We start from the raw sequence: 20,680 nt of genomic DNA on the forward strand, positions 1-20,680 counted from the left end.
ACTGAAAACCTAAAAACTAAAACTGTTCTAAAAAAATAAACTCTTTAAAAAAAAATACTGCAAAGATACTGTTAGGGTGGGCAGAGGAAGTGTGTCTAGTAATCTTATAGTTTCTCGCCTCCAGGAACCTCTAAAAGAGGCAAGGAGGACCAGATGTGAGAGGTGTTTCCATATGGGATTGTGTGTGTGAGTTGCTGGGGTTAGAAATGAGCATCCAGGGCGCCTGGGTGGCTCAGTTGGTTAAGCGACTGCCTTCGGCTCAGGTCATGATTCTGGAGTCCCGGGATCGAGTCCCGTATCGGGCTCCCTGCTCGGCAGGGAGTTTGCTTCTCCCTCTGACCCTCCCCCCTCTCCTGCTCTCTCTCTCTCATTCTCTCTCTCAAATAAATAAATAAAATCTTAAAAAAAAAAAAAAAAAAGAAATGAGCATCCACTTTTCTGATCAACACCCAAGACTTCTCTCAATGTTTTCCCAAAACTGCCCTTTGACCTTGCCCACCCCTGAACTGCCCTCCTCCTCCTCATCACCTACCTCGACCCTTTCTCCCTTTGGAGAATCTACCAGGCTTCCAAACTGGTCTTTCTGCCCCACCACTTGCCCTACTGTCCATCCTCCCTGGGTTTTTTTCCTACAAACCCAGTCTAATACTATAAATGTATTTTCTCTTCCTTGTGACTTTATATTCCAGTTGGGGAAGGCAGACAATGGCAGTTTGAGGTCAGAAACTTAGGGTTCACTGCTGCATCCCCAGCACCTAAGACAGCACCTGGAAAGTGATGGAAAAAAGACATCACACTGCTATAGATTTTGTACTTCTTATTCTGTTGGTCCTTGATGCCATTTGGCCATCCTGTACTTGGATCAGCGTCTCCTATTTCTCCAAACTGGATGCTGTAGTTGTCTTCCACTCCTCAGGTCTTCCCTTGTGGCCTGGTCTCACTCTCTCGATGAACTGACTTCCCCTGAGGCCTTGTACATTCACACCCAGACATCTCAGAGGGAGAGAATCTTCCTCTACTCCTTTATCCCTGCCTGTGATTCCCTTGTTCCCTTCCTCCTCCTCTGGGCTTTCATCCAGCCACTTACCCTTTCCTGGGTATTCTTCAGTCTCTCAGTATCCACGCTCCATCAGCCTAAAGTCAAATATGCCTCATCTTTTTAAAACAAGACCTCCTAGACCTTTTGTCACCTGTAAGCTAGTTATCCTCATGCCCTCACAGCCCAGCTCCTTGGGTTTGTAGCCTGGATTCAGTGGTCACTCTCCACATTGCTGCAGAATAACTTTTGCCCTACCACCAACTCCACCTTTAGTTAGGTCAAAGTCAGCCTCTTTGCTAAGTCTATACTTTAACTTTATCTTCCCGCACCTATCCAGCATTTGACATAAGCTTCTCATCAGGAAAGAATGTGAACTGTTTTTTTCTTAGCTCTCTCAAGAGGACTAGCAGAGTTTTATTCTATTCCATGCATTCTTAGTGGGGACAATATCACCCACAAGGGGACAAAAATTGGTCCTTATAGAGAAAAATGCATATAATTTAAGATTATGTAAAATCTTAGCTATTAGATAATGGTCTGTGGCCCTCCAAAGGGCCACACATACATAAACAGACACATAGTATATCTCCGGTATTAAAATTTCACAGGGGAGAGGGAGGAGCATTAGGTGAAAAATGTCTTAAAAGACTCCTGGGGGTGGGGGGCACGGTGCAATAATAAAACAGGTGGGAAAGACTGCTCTAGTCGGCTTCATGAATTGCTCACCTGGACCCCCATGGACAGGGGCTTATTTGGGGGATTCCAGTAACAACAAGGCTTGGAGTCTGAAAAGCTTCCCTAGGAAGAGTTATCTCTCAGAGATGAGATGGACAACAGAGTGGGGCAGATGAAGCTTTGGGCAAGGAAGGGAAGGGGGGACTTGGAGTGTTCCCTGCTGAGGAATGGCATGTGGCAGGGCCTGGAGCCAGAACTGTGTGATTGCAGGATGCAGAGGACTCGGTGTGGCTGCCATGCAGACTACAGAGTATGAAGCAGGAACAGGAGGCTGGAGAGGTGAGCAAGAACCAGATCGTGGAGAACCTTGGTGTTATTTTTGTTGGGACAAAATAACATTGTCAAAGCTGTCTGAATTTTTACCAGTTGCTCTAGGAGTGAACCAGAATCCTATTTTAAAGTAAACACTATTTTTTTTTTATCTCTTCAAAATCAAGATTTTTGTGAAAGATTTTTGTTTTGTGTTTCCAAATTAAAACTTAGGTTCTATTCTGGAATATTGGAGTTACCTTCATGAAGACCCAAATCAGTGCCTTTTTTACTTTTTACTTTTCTGACTAGACCCACAATAAGAAATTTGGTTAGCATCCCCACCCATGGAGCACACATATGCACGTCCTAGGCACAAAACACTTAGCTTTAGTACTGTGATCCACTCTGATGGTCTCTATTCCGTTCCACTGCGCTTAACAGTGAGCCTGGCAACTCACTAAGTTGATTTCACAACCCCAAATTGGTCACAACCCAGGGTATGGAAAACAGTTAACATTTTACGTTATTAAGGAAGGTAGTTTACCATCTTTGTGGGGTGAATTGCTTCTCTGCAGAGAGATTGTGATGGTCTCAACCGGTTTTCCTTCTGTGGCCGCGGTGAGACATTGAGTAGGTAGGGAAAGGAGAAGTGCAACAAGGCCGAACAGTATGGCTTCTGTCAAACTCTGATGAGGTTAAGGAAGACAAGGATGGGAGCATAGAATTTAGCATTAAGGGTGTCTTTGACTTAACTGAGGGGAGAGGCAGGGGCAGAAGTTAAACTGCAGTGGGTTGGGGAACGACTACAATTTCAGACTACAATTTCAAGGAGCCAGGTGGGAGGGGATGGAAAGAATTCCCTAGAGGCTGACATAAGGCCTCAAAGGATTGTTTTGTTTTAATTAGATGCTTTTAAGAAAATTGCCCATTAGTCTGATGGAAAGGAGACAACTGGTTAGCAAGGCTTTCTGAGGGGGGCATGGCTGATAGAGCTGAGAACTGGATGGCCAATATCCTGTTTTAAACATTTTTTTAAATTTTATTTATTTATTTGAGAGAGAGTGCGAACACAAACAGTGGGGGAAGGGCAGAGGAAGAAGGAGAAGCAGACTCCCCGCTGATCGGGGAGCCTGCGGTGGAGCTCAGTCCCAGGACCCTGGGATCATGACCTGAGCTGAAGGTAGAGGCTCAACTGACTAAGCCACCCAGGCGCCCCTAAACATTTCTTTTAAAGAATTTTCCTTCTGTCATCCTAAAGTCACGAATAAGGTTTTGTTCCACATTGCAGCCTGGTATCAACTAGGCTTTGGGGGAATTAAGAAAGGTACTGTACACATGCTTTGGGTAAACCAGAGTCTAGGGCCTTGGCTGCCCAGAGAAGCAGTCATGAAATGACAACAGACCATAGCAGCAGTCTGGAAGGAGGTAAAGTGACAGCCAAGTTGCAACATGCACCCCTGCCTACAGGGACCCCAAGATATTTGAAGGGAGATTTGATCAGACCTCACTGCAATCTTGTAGGCTGGATTCAGCCTTATGGCTATTAAGGATTTTACTTTAGATGGGAGCCATAATAAGCACAAATACGTTTTAACAGGGTTTGAAAAGCTGGAGAACGCAGTCTTCCTAAGACACTGATTGGATCTCAGGGTCCTTCCTCTGATCAAGTACCTGCGGTGGTTTTAGGCTCTCTCATGTGAAAACTCTTGCCGTTGTACAATCTGATCTTGATTAATTCTGTCTAAACCTACATTTATAGGATTTTCTCCATCATATGTTCCAAACTCTTTGGTCTCCACCAAAAGGACCAAAAATATAGGTAGGGAGTATTGCTCTGGATGATCCCTATCCTCTAGACTAACTACTCTGCTGTCCTCCAAACACTCCTTCTGCTTCGCAACCCCCCCCCCATGCTATTTCTTTCAGCTGAGATGCTATAATAATATAATAATGAGATGCTGAGTAATGGCCCTCCAAAAGATGTCCATGGCCTAATCCCTGGAATCTATAAATGTTCCCTTACTTGGGTAAAGATGTTACAGTTGTGATTAAATTAAGGGTGTTGATATGAGGAGATTATCCTGGGCTCCAAATGCCACCATAGGTGTCTTTATAAGAGAGTGGTAGAGGGAGATTTCACACACACACACACACACACACACACACACACACGGGGAAGCAGAGCACAGAGAAGATGAAGCAGAGAGAGACTGCAGATGCTGGTCTTAGAGATTGGAGTGATGAGGTCACAGCCAAGGAATCCCAGAAGCCATTAGACACTAGAAAAGGCAAGGAACGGATTCTCCCCTGGAGCCTCCAGAGGGAGGCAGCCCTGCTGTTGGACTGCTGGCCTCCAGGACTGGGGGAAGATAAACACCTATTGGTAAACTAGGCAGTTTGTGGTAATTTGTTACAATAGTCACAGGAAACTATACAGATGCCCTCAACCTCATCTTACTGCTAATGCTCTGATGTCCTTCCTTTAAGGGTCAATACTCCTTCTCCCTGAAGAATGCCCATATATCTTCAGCTGAAAATAATTGTCCTGTACTTGCTAGGGATGAGGTTCACCTGGAACCTTAGTTCTAAACTCCTAGGTCTAGTTTTACACATTATTAAGCTAGGTACTATGCTAGGAATCATGGGACATAGAGCAGGTGGTTCAAAAACTAGTGAAGGAGGGGTGCCTGGGTGGCTCAGTCATTAAGCGTCTGCCTTCAGCTCAGGTCATGATCCCAGGGTCCTGGGATCGAGCCCTGCATCGGACTCCCTGCTCCCCCTGCTTGTGTTCCCTCTCTCACTGTGTCTCTCTCTGTCAAATAAATAAAATCTTAAAAAAAAAAAAAAAAAAAAACTAGTGAAGGAGAAAAGCTTTGAAAGATTCTACTCATTCAATTGGTTCTAATGTGCTCATGACCCTTCAGGTCCACAAGTCTGAAGAGACCACTTATGTCTCCTGATGAGAGTGTTATCCTAGATTCAGGTTTATCTGGCACAGGAATGGACATGTTAGGGGCAGGAGTTCAGATTTGGAATGAATTCCCACTATGTTTACTCTGCCTTCCTCAAGTCCTTCTTGCTGGGTTCACCAAGGCACCCACTCTGAGGCTCGTCCTTGCTCCTGCTCCTGCTCCTGCTCCTGAATCCACTGTAACCAAGGCAGATGACTCATCAATAGCCTCACCTCACTGTTACAGTGAAGCCAACCTCCCCAGACCCTGTGGCATAGCCACAGAACCGGGTATCTGCCTGCCCTCTTGAGTCTCCAACCAGATTCCAATCACAGCCCTTCCTACTCTTGGAGTTAGCCCAATTTGTAAAGCTGAACATTGGCCAAGATTTTCTCCTCTCATTGCTTTCTTCCCTGCCAACTTCCACAGTCCTTCTTACAGCCTGGATCCTGTCCTGAATCTTAACCCCATGGCTAGGGCCAGGGTACCCCTCTAGAGCCCACCTGTTCTTTCTGTAGAAACAGAATACTAGTTTCTATGCCCTCCACCTGCTAGCCAGGATCCTGCCAGACTGCCTGCCTTCTGAGTTAAAACAGCACTGGGATCATGGCCTGCCAAGGAATGATGATCTGTAACCATCGCTCAAGCAGCTGTGCCTTGGACTCAGTGGAACCTGCAGTGCAGCCAGTGAGAGCAGACAGGTAGCCTACCCGCCCCACCTCATCCTCCTTTTCCTGACATTGATTTTCTGAGCACCAGTGGACCTTGATCTTGAACCAAGTGTCTGTACTTGGACCCATCTCATCTCTTACAGATCTGCTACTTCATGGTGGTTAAGAACATGGAATAAGGGTGTATCCTTTGGCATGTTACTTCACCTGAGTATATTGCAATTTCTTCATCTCTACTATGGGTATAATAACAAAACATACCTCCCAGGGATGTCGGGAAGATTGGATTTGATTCAGGCCATAAAGCATTTTCTCTATAAGGCATTGTGCTAAGTGATCAATAAATAGAAGTGTTTCTAGTTGCCTCTCTAGATCATAGCTGGACACTTGAAAAGTTATTTGTTGTCTATCAAAAACTTCAATCTTTTTTCTCTGCTAATCTTTAGAATCCTCATGAAAAAGCATATAAATCCAGTTTTCTGGAGCAATACAGGTTACTGAAACCCAGATGGTATTTAGATGAAATAAATTATAAACTCTTGGACACAGAGGAATGCTTTTGACTGTCCTGAGTATTTGGTACAAGATTTTTACCTCGAAAATAGGACACATACCAGCATCTGTCTTTGGCCCTGTATTAACATTCCCATTTGAAGAGATGGTTTCTAAGATGTCAGAAGCTCGTTTCAGTTGCTAGGCAAAAAAAAAAAAAAAAAAAGCAAGGCATGACATATTAGCTTCAGACTTGAAAGCAGCAGAGTTCTCAGGATCTGTACTGATCTGTAAAACTAAATCCAGATGTGATGGGACTTGGTGGTCTGAAAGTGAAGCCAGGAGGGGTTTCATATTTTTATGTGATAACTGCCCTCTGGTGGGAGAGACTAGAATTACACTGATAAGAGACAGTATCTGAAATTCTAAATGAGCAATTCTTATTCCTCTTGTTTTTTGACTTCATATCCCAAATAAAAGTCCTCATACACTAAGCCCATTTCACAGTTTGGTCTAACCTTTGCAGCTTTTAGGTCATTCTTGTTGGGAGGGGGTGCAGGATGAGGATTGGGAAATTTTTGAAGAATAAATGTTTAACCCTTGCTTTCCGATTGAAAACTACCAAGCGTAAAATATGCTGGTTCTACCTAAATATACCTAAAGAGGCATCATACTAATGTGAGTAAAGGAACAGTTTTTAGGGACATAAAGACCTGTATTGAATCCTCACTCTGCCCTTTATTCTCTGCTTGTTCCAGAGCAAGTCACGACATTTCTAAGGCTTAATTTCTTCTTAGCCAGGAAAATGGGAAAAATACATACACCTTTTAAGGTTGTTTTGAGGATTAGAAGAGATATCAAACACTTAGGATAGAACCCAACACATAGGAAGTGTTCACTAAATGTTAGGTGTTATTATTGGTAACATACAGGAGGAATGAAGCTCTTTGAGGGGAAAGCTGACCCATTTCACTCAGTAGCAGCAATTTTGCAAAGAATAGCATGTACCATTGCCCATATTCTTTAAACATTAATCAAGGTCTTGGCAAATATAAGATGTTACTGGGTAACTCTACAAGTCACTAATTCTGTGCACACAAGGTTCAGACCAAGTCAGACCCCTGGAGGAATGTACTAAAGCTTCCCTGTCATACCAGGACTGTCTTTATCAACTATGATCAAATTATTTTTTCCCCTTTTCCACAATTTGCTTTTAAGCCCTTTGGTGGTATTAACATTACTTTTTAGTTGCTGAGCTACTAAGCTTGAGAAACTTGAGGCTGCTTTTTTAACCGGAGGGAAATTCCCAAGAAACATTTACTGTAGCTTGTTCACAAATGGTTCTTGGGGGTTTGTGAGTGATTTCTTCCACAACACAGTTTAACTGAGAGGTCAGATAAGGATGTCAAGTTAAAGAAAATGCAGGATTGGAGATAGTAGGGCAGAGGTAGCATGAAGGACCAGCAGTCAGGGGCAGAAATAAATGCCAGGATCCTAACTAGCTTTGTAACCCCAGGCAGATCATTATAACCTCCATGAACCTCATTTTCAGCTGGAAAAGAGAACAAGGGACTGGACTAAATTTACAAGGTCTCTTTCAAGTTAAAAAAAAAAAATGGAGAAGAAAGGAAAAAGAAAAAAAAGACTTAGGTATTATGCTGATTATATACAGCCTGCCAGAGTGCTTTCCAAAACGTGATCATTTTCCTCCGTGTGCACCCCCACTTCTCAACCCCAGCAACTCTTTTCCTGTCCGTTTCATGAGACCATCCAGGGTTGCCTTATCTCCAGCACTGAAAGCTGGCAAAGGGGCGGGTGCCTCAAAAGCACATTTTTAATCTGAGGGCCCTGCCATCAGATAAGAGGAGTTGGTTAATAGGTATCTGTCCTCATAATGTTGTAAAAGAGATTCCCATGTCTCTACACTGTTTCCCCACACTCTTGGAAGACCTGCCTTGCATGTCCCCTTCTATGGATGCCTGATCCAGTGGCACACATGGCTGGGCAGCTACCATGTGGCCTCATTCCCCAGTCCAGGGGTGGACCCCTGACCAGGCTGAGCCAACCATGTTCTCATGGGGATATGGAATTGAGATTCTGAAACATTAGGCCCTGTTGACCCTTGGACTGAAGTGGGCACAGAGTTGAAGTGGCCATTTCCTTCCATGAGAGGGCCAACGCAGAGAAGGTCCATCTGTATGTCTGCCTCACTCTCTTCTCAGTAGGGAATAGCAGAAATGAGAATGCACACAACCTCAGAGAGAATAGTTGCCTTGGAGTTAGGAATTCTATAGAAACCAAAAAATTACTAAGAACCAATTCCCAAGCTGCTTTGTACCCTTGTGTTTTGTGAAACATTTGTATCATTTGGATAAAATTGTCTTTAGTTTTAGAGCTAGTTTGAGTAGGTTTCTGTTAGCCTTTAAAAAGTAAATATCTACTGGCAAAAGAGCTTTGAGGAATTTATTCTGGGGTTCAAGACCCCAAATAATCCATGACTTGAAGGACTAACTCTAAGAGAGAGTACTTAGACACAATACAAGCTATTAGAGACATATTTTGGGGCAGAAGGATCTACTTGGGGTCTTTCAAATTTGTAAGCATCTTCCTGGGCCATCTTCCTGGCCTTGGTAGGAATTCTAGAGGAACATGCTTGGCTAAGCTGTCTATGTCGTTTGCAAAACGGAGCATAACCAAGATTTTAGATCTCATAGATGGAAAGAATAATCAAAACTTAAGGTGGTATGCATTAGCGTATTGATCACAGGAGAAACTAGAGAGACCACTAAGAAACTGGGTGTGTGGGTTGTGTCCATGTGTGGAACCCATGTTTAATCCTTTAATTGTAATATCCAGTGGGGATTAATGAAAATTTGTATTAGAAATTTATGACCGGGCGCCTGGGTGGCTCAGTTGGTTAAGCGACTGCCTTCGGCTCAGGTCATGATCCTGGAGTCCCGGGATCGAGTCCCGCATCGGGCTCTCTGCTTGGCAGGGAGTCTGCTTCTCCCTCTGACCCTCCTCCCTCTCATGCTCTCTGTCTCTCATTCTCTCTGTCTCAAATAAATAAATAAAATCTTTAAAAAAAAAAAAAAAGAAATTTATGACCTACAAGAATTTGTCCATAATAATCAAAGGGCAGGACAAACCTCAAAGGTTTACATTGGCATGCAGAAGATATATTCAGACAGGAGTCCTCATAGAGGACTATTCTGATGATGTCTTTTTCTTAAGTTCCAAAGCAAAATGCACCATCCTGTGGCAAATTCATGGGCTTTGTAAACTGAAGGATGCAAAATCAACAGACTTGTCTCCTTAAGTGCAGTGTTATGTCAGCTCTCTAGCACAGAGAAAACACTCAAGTGTTCATTTCTTCTACAAAACATTAACTTTACCTTGCTACCATGTAGCATTGCAACAATCTAGCCATCTCTTAAGCACCTCCTTGTGATAACATCTTGGTAGTTACAGCATGTGCTTTTATGAACTGCATTACATTCATTTCTCACAGCACTGTACAATACTTCTCCCAACCCCTGAAAAATGTAGACTTTTATACTCTACTGCCTTCAAGACTGTACCCCTCAAAACCCGTCTTCATACATTCATCACCCGAATCTCCTTCTTCCTACTATTCCTGCAAGCACACACATCCCACTTGACCTTTACCCACTGAAATGTTTACCCAGATTTCAAAACACTGTTCCTAATTCAAGTCACTGCATTAGGTGTGTCAGCCAGGTTCCCAGCAGGAAATGTGTCATCTGCGAGCGGAGTAATTTTAGGAGAGTTCAAAAAATGGACTACTACAGAGGTGAGCAGAACTGGGAGAAGCACAGAGATAATGTGATGCCCCTAGGGCTAGCAAGAGCAGGAAGTTATTATGAGCGTTAGGCCTGGAGAAGCCAAGGAGAGGAGGTAACTATTGGAACCGACAGAACTATGGACAGGTCCAGCTGCCAGAAGGGAGGCCTTTCTAGAGACACATAGGCAGACTTCTATGACCTGAGAGGGGAGGAACTGGGAGAACAAATACTCTAACCTCACCACCTAACCCCCACCACATTGCCTTGCATTAGCCAAGCCTCTCAGGAAACCAGAGGCAAGGGACTCATTGATGCAATCCATGCGGTCAGTCTCTCTCTGAGCACAGAGCAGGGGAGAGTGGCTCTGGAGGGCAATGAAAGAGATCCAGCAGGTATTCATGGTGATAAGGTTTTGCCCACTGCCACAGTGCTCAGCAATAATAAGTCAACAACACACTCAAGTTGGGACACATGTGTTCCCAGGAAGCTGACCCTGACATGGGCATTACATGCAGGAGATATATTCAGAGTCAATACCTGTGGTTCAAGACCTCTGAGCATCAGCACCCGTGGGAGATAAGGGCCTGAAATCTATCTTGCTGTTCCTTTGTCACAGTGACCCAAGGTCTCAACCTGAGAAGATTTAGCTTTGATTCCCAATAATGGAGTATATTTGCCTTGGCCCTTTCTGGGCTTCCATGTCTTATCAGTTTACAAATGTCCACATTCTCCATACTTTCCAGCACAAATGGACTAGAGTGTGCACAGCGTGTGTGATATCAACCCCTGGAAGCCAAAAAATGATCCTTGTGGGGTTAGGGGAAGGTGAAAAAATCTTAGATATTACTATGGTCTGTGGCCCTTCAAAGGGCCATAGCACACAAACAGTTGTACAGTGTATCTGAGATAGTAAAACTCCATGAAGTGGGGAATGGGAGGGACAGAATTAGGGTAAAATATGTCAGAAAAGGCACACACCACCACTGGAAAGGTACAGTATAACTGCAGGGCCGTCCACAGTGACCCAGCAGGCACAAGCAACATTTCCAACCCCAGCCTCCAGCATCATCTGCAGGACTTTCTAGGGGCCTAAGTAATAAAGGTTTCTTCTGTTTTACTCCCTTGAGTAGGACATATATGGCCAAGCCAGAACCCACAACTCTGTAGCCAATGTGAAGGGGCTAAAACTGGCCAAACCTATCACATGATCCCATTAATTCATGAACTCTAGCTCTGTGACACAAGACATCTGATACTTTCCATGACCCAAACTTGAAATAAGCCATTACCCCAAAAAGCCCATCTTTAACTGAGTAAGTATTAAGAGATCTGGGTCTGGGGCTGAGGTTGCTCATCATTTCTAGGCCATTTCTTTTTTTTTTTTTAAAGATTTTATTTATTTTTTGACAGAGAGAGAGACAGCGAGAGAGGGAACACAAGCAGGGGGAGTGGGAGAGGGAGAAGCAGGCTTCCCGCTGAGCAAGAAGCCCGATGTGGGGCTCGATCCCAGGACCCTGGGATCATGACCTGAGCCGAAGGCAGACGCTTAACGACTGAGCCACCCAGGTGCCCTGATTTCTAGGCCATTTCTATAGTCCGTACTGGAATATACATAAATTAGTTTTAGAACGCTACATCATCCTCAAAAGAAAACCTCATGCCCATCAACAGTCACTCCCCATTCCTCCACTATCATTCTAGATAAATTTTTATTTCAGTTTTGCATTGTTTAGGTTTGTTGAATGTGGCATGCAAGAACACACCGCCTAGTTTTAGGAGGAGTTTCTTTCTGGGCAAATTCTAGAGTGCCATAAAAGAGATCACAAGCACTCTCATTCCTACCCAGGGTCATTTTCACTCTCTGCTGTACCCCACCCTCCAGAAGAAAGTCCTCTTTTGGAATAAGAGACAAGCAGGAGGTAAATCCCTTAGGGGCATCTTCCCAGCCCACCACCCTGGCTTCCCAACCACACCAGTGCACCCTCAGGAGCCGTTTTATACATGAAACCATGCCCCTGGCCATAGTTGATAGAACCAGAATTGGGCATCCAACCCAGCTAGGCCAGAGCCCTTCCTTGATAATTTGGAGAATCTGAGGGGAGTAGATTGTCATAGAGAAGAGGTAAGATAGAAGGGAAGGGGATTTTGTCAGTTTTCCAGCATTCAGACTGGGTCCATTTGCGGCGAACAGAATTCTAAAATGGTTCCCAAACTTGCCGTCCCTGGTGTCCACTTGTATAACACCCTCCTCCTTGAGAAGGACCCATGAATATGAGATATCTCTACCATGATTTTTTATGTTATATAGCAAAAGGCATTGTACAGATGTAATTAAGGCCCTATATCAATTTGAGTTAAAAGGGATATCATCTCTGGTGGGTCTGTCTTAATAGGGTGAAGAAGCCTTAAAAACAAGGAAGAAAGCAAATATCACACTGTGAACTTCCCATAGAGTGAGGTGGCCTCTAGGAGCTGAGACCTCAGTCCTACAACTATAAAGAACTGAATTCTGCCAATGAACAACCAAGTGAGGATGGAAGAAGGCCCTGAGCTTTAAGTGAGAGCCCCAGCTGACTTGTTGATTGTAGCCCGTGAGCCCCAGCTCATCTGAAGCTAGATTCTTGACCCACAGAAACTGTGAGAGTATAAACTTGTGTTGCTCAAGCCATTAAGTTTGTGGCAGTTAGTTACACAGCAATAGGTAACTAATATACCATTAGTGTATTATTGGGTTTTAAAAAAAAAACATAGCTTGGCACACTTTCATAAATCCTGACTTTCTACTTGAATTAGTTAACAATGGTTTATTTTCTTTCAACCAGAGTCTTACTATACTTCTAGTTCCTTACTTAAGGTTCTCCAGAGAAACAGAACCAATAGCAGATTATCTATGTACAATATATAGTATCTATGTAATACATATACATACACACACATTTGTGTGAATACATATATGTGTGTGTGTGAAAAAGGAAATTTATTATGAGGGATTGCCTGACATGATTATATGAAGTCCCCCCCATCTATTGTCTGTAAACTGGAGACCCAAGAAAGCTAGTGGTATAATTCAGTCCAAGTCCAAAGGCCTAAGAACCAGGGAAGCTGATGGTGTAAATCCCAGTCAGAGGGCAGAAGAGATGAGATGTCCCAGCTCACAGTGAGGCAGGGAAAAAAGGGAGTTAATTCCTTCTTCCTCTGCCTTTTGTTCTGTTCAGGTCTTCAATGGATTGGTTGATGTCCACCCACAATGAAGCGTGTGCTCTACCTTACTGAGTCTACCAGTTCAAATGCTGATCTCATTCAGAAACAATCTCTGCAGACACACCCGGAAATAATGTTTAATCTGGGTAACCCATGGCCAGCCAAGTTGACACATAAAATTAACATTCACAAATTCACCCTCTGTCGACTTGGCCTTCATATATATCTCCTTAAATGGTACTTAATCTCCAAATGAAGACAATGATAAAATCATAATTCCACAATTCCATTAATTCCATAATTCCATAATTAACATGATACAGCTAACCCCTTTCCCAGAAGAGGAGAGAAAATAAAAAATGCACTAACCCCCTTCCCAGAAAAGGAGGTAAAATCCTTGAATGATGTTTATTCTTCTCCTTGATCTCCCGTAATTTAATTACTGTGATGTAAAATTAACAATACTTAGATACTAAGTATATGATATATAAAATCAATACATCTTTTGTTACATGAAAAGGAGATAAGAAAGAAAAGAAAACAAAGACATAGGTACCTACATACATACACTCACAAATGTATTTATAGCAAAATAAGGAGGAAATACGATAATTACAGGCCTTGTACCTGTAGCTGGTATTTATAACTACTTTCTTCCACTACCCATTCTATATTCCCTTTGCCTTCAGCAAGTGCCTCAGCTGGTTGTAGTTCTTTACCTGGGAGGGAGACCCAGACCTTCATCACTGAAAGATCTGGACCATCAGTAGTCCCACCTGGATGGGGTTGTAGTTTTCCACTGATCTTAATCACAGGACATGGTAATACTAAGAGATGCCCTAAGAGATCTTCTGTATTCCACATGTACTCTTCTACCTCCATTATGAGTGGTAGTCCAGTTTCCCCTGGTAGTCAGGATCAGTCATCCCACTCAGTTACTTCTTTCTTTGCTTATTGATTTGGAGGCATGAGAAGCCCAAGTGGCCAGGTGGCAGTCTTAACTTCCATTTCAATAAGATCGTTGTTGTGTGTCCTGGTGAAAGCCTCTGGATTCTTCCTTCTGGAACTCTAGGCCAGCAGACAATAGAGTTGTGAGAAAGGAAACAAAATTCTGCTAGTGAGTCAATAGTGGGAAGAGTGAATTTTGTCACTCCCATTTCATCCCCTTGATCCCTGGACTTGTTAATCTTGGCTATTGGTGAAACAACACCATATATTGGATCCTGATTCAGAGCAGATGCGGCCTTCTGGAAAACCTTGCCCCAGCCCTCAAGGTATTGTTACTTAAGCCAGCACTGTAGACTCAGTTACAGGCCATTCCACCATTCTGCTAAGCCATGTGCTTCAGGATGGTGGGGAAACACAGTAAGACCAGTGAATGCCCTGAGAATGGGCCCATTGCTGCACTGCTTTTGCTGTGAAGTGAGTTCTTTGATGAGAAGTAATGCTGTGTGGAATACCATAATGGTGGATAAGCCACTGTATGAATCCATGGATGGTAGTTTTGGCAAAAGCACTGCATGCAGGGAAGGCAAATCTGTTTTCAGAGTGTGTATTCCAGTGAGAACAAAATGCTGTCCCTTCCATGATGGAAACAGTCTAACATAATCATCCTGCCACCTCACTGTTGTCTGTGGGAAATGGTGCTATATCAGGGTTTCAGTGTTGGTCTCCACTGCTGGCAGGTCGAGCATTCAGTGGTAGCCCTAGCCAGATCTGCCTTGGTGAGTGGAAGTCCTTGTTGCTGAGCTCAGGCATAACCTCCATGTCTGCCACTCTGGCCCCTTTGTTGTAAGCCCATTGGGTGAAGACAAGGGAGAGAGTCTGGTATCCACACAATGGGTCATCTCATCCACTTGATACTAAAATCCTCTTCTGCTGAGGTCACTCTCTGTGAGCATTCACATGGGACACAAATAGTTTCATAGTTTTTGCCCATTCAGAGAAGTCTATCCTATAGTCTATTCTTTGTCACTAATTTTCTAATCATGTCTCTTCCAAGTCCCTGACCATCCAACTGAACCATTAGCCATACCCCATGAATCAGTCTATAATTGTACATCTTGCTATTTCTTCTTCTAAGCAAAGAGAACAACTAGGCATATTGCCTGAAATTCTGCCCACTGGGAGGATCTCCCTTCACCACTATCCTTCAGGGATATCCCAGGGAGGGACTTTAGTGCTTCTGCTGTTTACTTTTGGGTGGTGTCTGCACACCATGCAGAACTATCTGTAATCCATTCTTCTCTTCCTCTGTCAACTATCAAAGGGAACTTCCCCATGAGGCAGGCTGGGAGAGAGAAGGAAGTACAGCAGGAGTGGGGACCATGGGCCTGTGGGCCATTCTTCATGTGCCTTCTGGACATGCTCAGACCCAATCACATACATACCATTTCCATTTGTTGATTGAATATTGCTGTGCATGCCCAACTTCATGATGTGGTGGGTCAGAGAGAGAGCACCCAGTTCATATTGAGCAGCTCAGGTCACATGGTAGCTTAGTGGCCCATGGTTACATGCTCAGTCTCTACTAAGGCCCAGTAGCAGGCCTAGAGTTGTTTCTCAAAAAGAGAGTAGTTATCTGCATATGATGGCCAGGCTTTGCTCCAAAATTCCTAAAAGTCTGCACTATGATTCACCTATAGAGGCTTGCCAAATGCTCCAAAGAGTATCACTATCTAAAACTGATACTTTAGGCACCATCTGGTTAAGCTCATGATAATCCACTGTCATTCTCCAAGATCCCTCCATCTTCGCACAGGCCAAATTGGAGGGTCGAATGGGCATGTGGTGGGAGGCACTACTCCTGCATCTTTCCAAATTCTCAATGGTGACATCTTTCAAATTCTCAAAAATCTCTGCAATTCCTCCAGGAATGTGGTATTGCTTTCCCATTACATATTTCTACCAATACTTACATTTAATTTACCTCTGTTCTCCCTTGCATGATGAATGATATAAATCTGAATAGAATGGGTCAAAAGAATCATGGAAAAATTCTAAGAGGGAGACATGGGCCAGGAATAGAAGAACTGACTATTTATGATTGAAGCAATTAAACAAAAAGTCAAAGATAATTTTCTGTAAGATTATTATCTCAAAGAAACACATCTGAACAGAAGTACGCTTTCTTCTAACGAGGTTACAAAAAGAAAAAAATAGGTTCTCTTTTAAAAATATGCTTCATCATGCCTTTTGGCACCAACTGGATAAAGTGGTGAACATGTTCCTCTATTTGGTGACCTCCAACCTTCAAATTCTAACCAGCTTTACAAGGACAATATCTTCTGGAGAAAATTCCCAGCCCCTCATCTTCTTAACCACAGCAGTGGGCCCCAGAGGCCATTTTGTAAAAGATGAACCCACCCTCCTAGGCCCAAACCCTCCCTTGGTAATTTGGGGGGCAGATACACACAGGCCCTCCCACAGGTAAACTCTCTACGGAGATGCTCACAACAAGGGAAGTTTGATTTCTTGGTGACCATGGCAGCCATGGAAGTATACTACTCACTTCTCAGTTCAAGAAAGACCTGGAGTCAGGAAGCGCAAGAGTAGAGTCAGCTGACAGCCTCCAGTCGTTAACACCTGCAGAATCTGCCTCAACTTTTGAGCCCAGGCCAACCTGGTTCCAGGCAACTCCTACCTAATGACTAAGCACTACAGGGTACTGAAGCCTGGACGTTTCTGCCAACATGGAACACCTCTAACAGATAATCTTCACTCTGGAGCTCCCCTCGTGTCTGCATCATGGCCTGAGGCTCTTCCTGCCGGATCCTGCTTCCTCCCCACTCTCCTGTAGCAGGTGTCAGGCCTGCATCATGTTGTGAAAACTTCCCCCGCGCAATCCAGCTTCCTCTTCCTTTTCTCTTTCACAGGTCTTACATCCCAACAAACCTCTTATGCTCCTAACTCCATCTCAAGGTCTCCGTCACAGAGGACCCAGCTAACCCAGTGGCCATACTTGGCCATAGGATTGAAGAGAAGAGGAAACCAATCTGTATATAGATAAAAAGAGAGGAGAGGAAGAAGGTGAGTACTGTTAGTTTCCCAGTACCTGTTTCCACTTCCTTCAAGAGATCTGATTGCCTTTTTATCCATGAGTTCCATGGGACACTATAAATAAATTTCTTATCTTTTCTTGAGTTAGGTTTTTACTCTTTTGTCATAGGATAAGTAACTGATGTGTTTTTGATAGCCTCTTCAAAAAAGAAGGGAGAGTTAGGGTCACAAAACCACCACCCTAATTATACCCCTTACATAGGTCTATCAATATTCACCCCCAGCCCACCCACCACCCATACCATGAAGTCTGAAATGGATGGAAAATCACCAAGAATATTCCTCCAAGACAAAGTGGAAGAAGGGACATGGGGAAGAAGATCATTAACACTAATTGTGATAATCATCTTATACTATGGAAGAAAGGGGCATTTTCAGCTAAGTTAACCAAAAAAGAAAAAATATATATAAAGGTATAACTGTGAAGCAATTAAAAATAAGCTATTTTAAAGAAATGGCTTCACTGGCTCTGCAGGCAGCAGAGGGGATAAGATACAGAATGTATTTCTATGTTCAGTGACCTTTAATATTCAAATATATTTTAGCAGCATACATTAATTCAGTACCTACTATGTGCCAGGTCTGGAAAAAGCATTGGTTACACAAAGATGAAAGGCTGATCCCTTAAAAGAACAGGAGCATTCAGGAGCAAATAATGAAAAAGAAGTCTAGAGATAAACACTCAGAATGAAATTTCCTTTCCTTAGGTTGTATTATTGTTAGTAAAGAAAGGCAGGGACAAGAGAAGTTTTCCAAAGGGTTACTGAAGCATTGGAGCAATAAAAAAAATATACCATTTTTAAAAAAAAGAATGGGAATTCTTTGAAAATTAGGCACATTTTGAAATGAGCAAGAGGAATAACATACTAAATGTAACTACCAAGATTTATCAAGAGAAGAATGAAAAGATCCCACACCAAGGTTGACAGGAAATTACCCTGAGCCATGTCCCCTATGAGTACCAGTTCCAAGCCTGCCTGCCCAAATTCCTCCTGAGAAGTTTACATGGGCTGCACCACTGGTGAGAAACTAAGCCCTCCATGGACAATTCCATACCAGTTTTTTCCAACCTTACTTATGGAGCCCACAGTCTAGCCACCGTGGTCTACCTTCCTTGACTCTATTTGAATTCCATCACAATTTCTTTGGATGGTGGTAGTCAGCAACCAAGATGTCTCCCAAAGTCCTTGGTATCACACCCTTGTTTGTACTCTGCCACATTAAATAGAGCTGACCTGTGTAACTAATAAGATATTGCAGAAATGACAATGTGTGATTTCTGAGGCTAGGTTACAAGAGACATTGAGGCTTTCACCTTACTCTCTCTCTCTAATTATTCCCTGTGAGGGAATCTAGCCACCATCATCCCACATTGGGAAGAACCGAGGACGCCTTCCAACAATCAGCACCACATGAGGGGACCATTTCGGAAAAGGATCCTCCAGCCCCAGTGAAGTCTTCAGATGACTGAAGCCCTGTCAGCATCTTAACTGCAACCTCATGGGAGAAACTGAGACAGCCACTCACCTGAGCCACTACAGTTCCCTTCCTTCTGGGCAGTGTAACCTGGAAACAGGATTCTCTTAAGCAGTGAATTTCACTTTGTCTGCTGCAGATTGGCCTTGACTGAGGTAGTTAGGATGAATTCCACTCAGCTCTGGCTGTCATTCCTCTTTGGTCATTTAAGAGTCCCTCTGTGACCCTCTTACACTGTTGATGGGAATGCAAGCTGGTGCAGCCACTCTGGAAAACAGTATGGAGGTTCCTCAGAAAGTTAAAAATAGAGCTACCCTACAACCCGGCAATTGCACTACTAGGTATTTATCCAAAGGATACAAACATAGTGATCCGAAGGGGCACCTGCACCCCAACGTTTATAGCAGCAATGTCCACAATAGCCAAACTATGGAAAAAGAAGAGGTGGTGTGTGTGTATATGTGTGTGTGTGTGTGTGTATAATGGAATATTACTCAGCCACCAAAAAGAATGAAATCTTGCCATTTGCAATGACATGGATAGAACTAGGGGGTGTTATGCTAAGCAAAATAAGTCAGTCAGAGAAAGACAAATACCCTATGATTTCACTCATGTGTGGAATTTAAGAAACAAAACAGATGAACATAGGGGAAGGGAAGGAAAAATAAAATAAGAGGAAAACAGAGAGGGAGGCAAACCATTAGAGACTCTTTTTTTTTAAGATTTTATTTATTTATTTGAGAGAGAGAGAATGAGAGAGAGCACATGAGAGGGGGGAGGGTCAGAGGGAGAAGCAGGCTCCCTGCCGAGCAGGGAGCCCGACGCGGGACTCGATCCAGGGACTCCAGGATCATGACCTGAGCCGAAGGCAGTCGCTTAACCAACTGAGCCACCCAGGCGCCCCCATTAGAGACTCTTAACTGTAGGAAACAAACTGAGGGTTGCTGGAGAGGAGGTGGGTAGGGGGATGGGATAACTGGGTGCTGGGCATTAAGAAGGACACTAGAAGTAATGAACACTGGGTATTATATGCAACTGATGAATCACTGAATTCTACCTCTGAAACTAATAAGGCAGTCTGTGTTAATTAAGTTGAATTTAAATTAAAAAAAATTTTTAAGTAAACGTACAGGGGGAAAAAAAGGGTCCCTCTGTGGAGTTACTCTTTACCTACTGTGGCTCTCTAATCTTCTTGAGGCAAACATGAATAGAAAAATACTTTGTGTGATCTCACAACTATAGGAATAGATGTTCCCAGTATTATATGAAGAATGATTTCCTAAGAATATTTGTATTACAGTGTACTTGGTAGATAGACAGAAAGAAAGAATGAGTAAGGATGATACAAAGGATGATACAAAGCTAAACAACCCAGACTCCTGTAATTTTCAGTTGCTATGAAACAAATTGCTCCAACACCTACTGGTGTAAAACCATAAACACATTGTCCTAGCTTCTGTGGGTCAGAAGTTCAGTAGTGGCTTAGCTGAGTGCTTCAGTTCCTCCCAAGGTGGATGATGGTGGTTGCAGAGTGAATGGGATCACATTATTGTTGTTAAAATAAATCCACCCCCTCTCCTCTCACATCATCTATGTCATGAGAGGGAATTCTTTGATCTGAGAGGGCTGGACAAAGCCTGCATCGTCTGCCCCTGACTACCTCTCCAGGACGATCTATTTAAAATGTAACAGGTTCATATACTTTGCCTCAGCAACAATAACATCTAATGGCCTATAGCCCTCAAACTGTCCCTGGCACTGTTCTTGAGAATTTATAACATCTCATTTAATCCTCACTCAAATCCTATGAAGATATTTTACTATTATCCCAATTTGGGGGGATGAAATTGGAGATTAGTTTTCAATATATGAGTGAGGGGTGTATAAACATTCAGTCCATTGCATTAAGATCCTCATTTATAAACTACAGTAATCTCACATAGTTTAAGTAATGTCCCTCATTGGGCTTTATAGAAGCAGTGCTGAGACAGAGTCTGG

General features: G+C 43.3%; 1 long non-coding RNA gene across 6 annotated transcripts in view; it reads right to left on the reverse strand.

The window, feature by feature from the left end:
• Nucleotides 1–20,680, reverse strand: part of LOC135365430 (uncharacterized) — a 105,269-nt gene that overhangs the window by 2,118 nt on the left and 82,471 nt on the right. For 4 of the 6 annotated variants that reach the window (XR_010413280.1, XR_010413278.1, XR_010413277.1 and 1 more), the window contains 3 exons: nt 18,734–18,949; nt 13,867–14,215; nt 6,263–6,341 (listed from right to left, as the gene is read on the reverse strand). This is a non-coding gene — a long non-coding RNA (uncharacterized LOC135365430). Of the gene's footprint in view, nt 1–6,262; nt 6,342–13,866; nt 14,216–16,658; nt 17,143–18,733; nt 18,950–20,680 lie in introns of all 6 variants that reach the window. The other 2 variants (XR_010413281.1, XR_010413279.1) reach the window with 2 other exon arrangements.

The sequence above is a fragment of the Mirounga angustirostris genome, unplaced genomic scaffold (genome assembly GCF_029215605.1).
Source record: "Mirounga angustirostris isolate CCGP_5_RB_7025 unplaced genomic scaffold, mMirAng1.0.hap1 SCAF_7, whole genome shotgun sequence".
In the NCBI taxonomy this organism is placed as follows: domain Eukaryota; kingdom Metazoa; phylum Chordata; class Mammalia; order Carnivora; family Phocidae; genus Mirounga; species Mirounga angustirostris.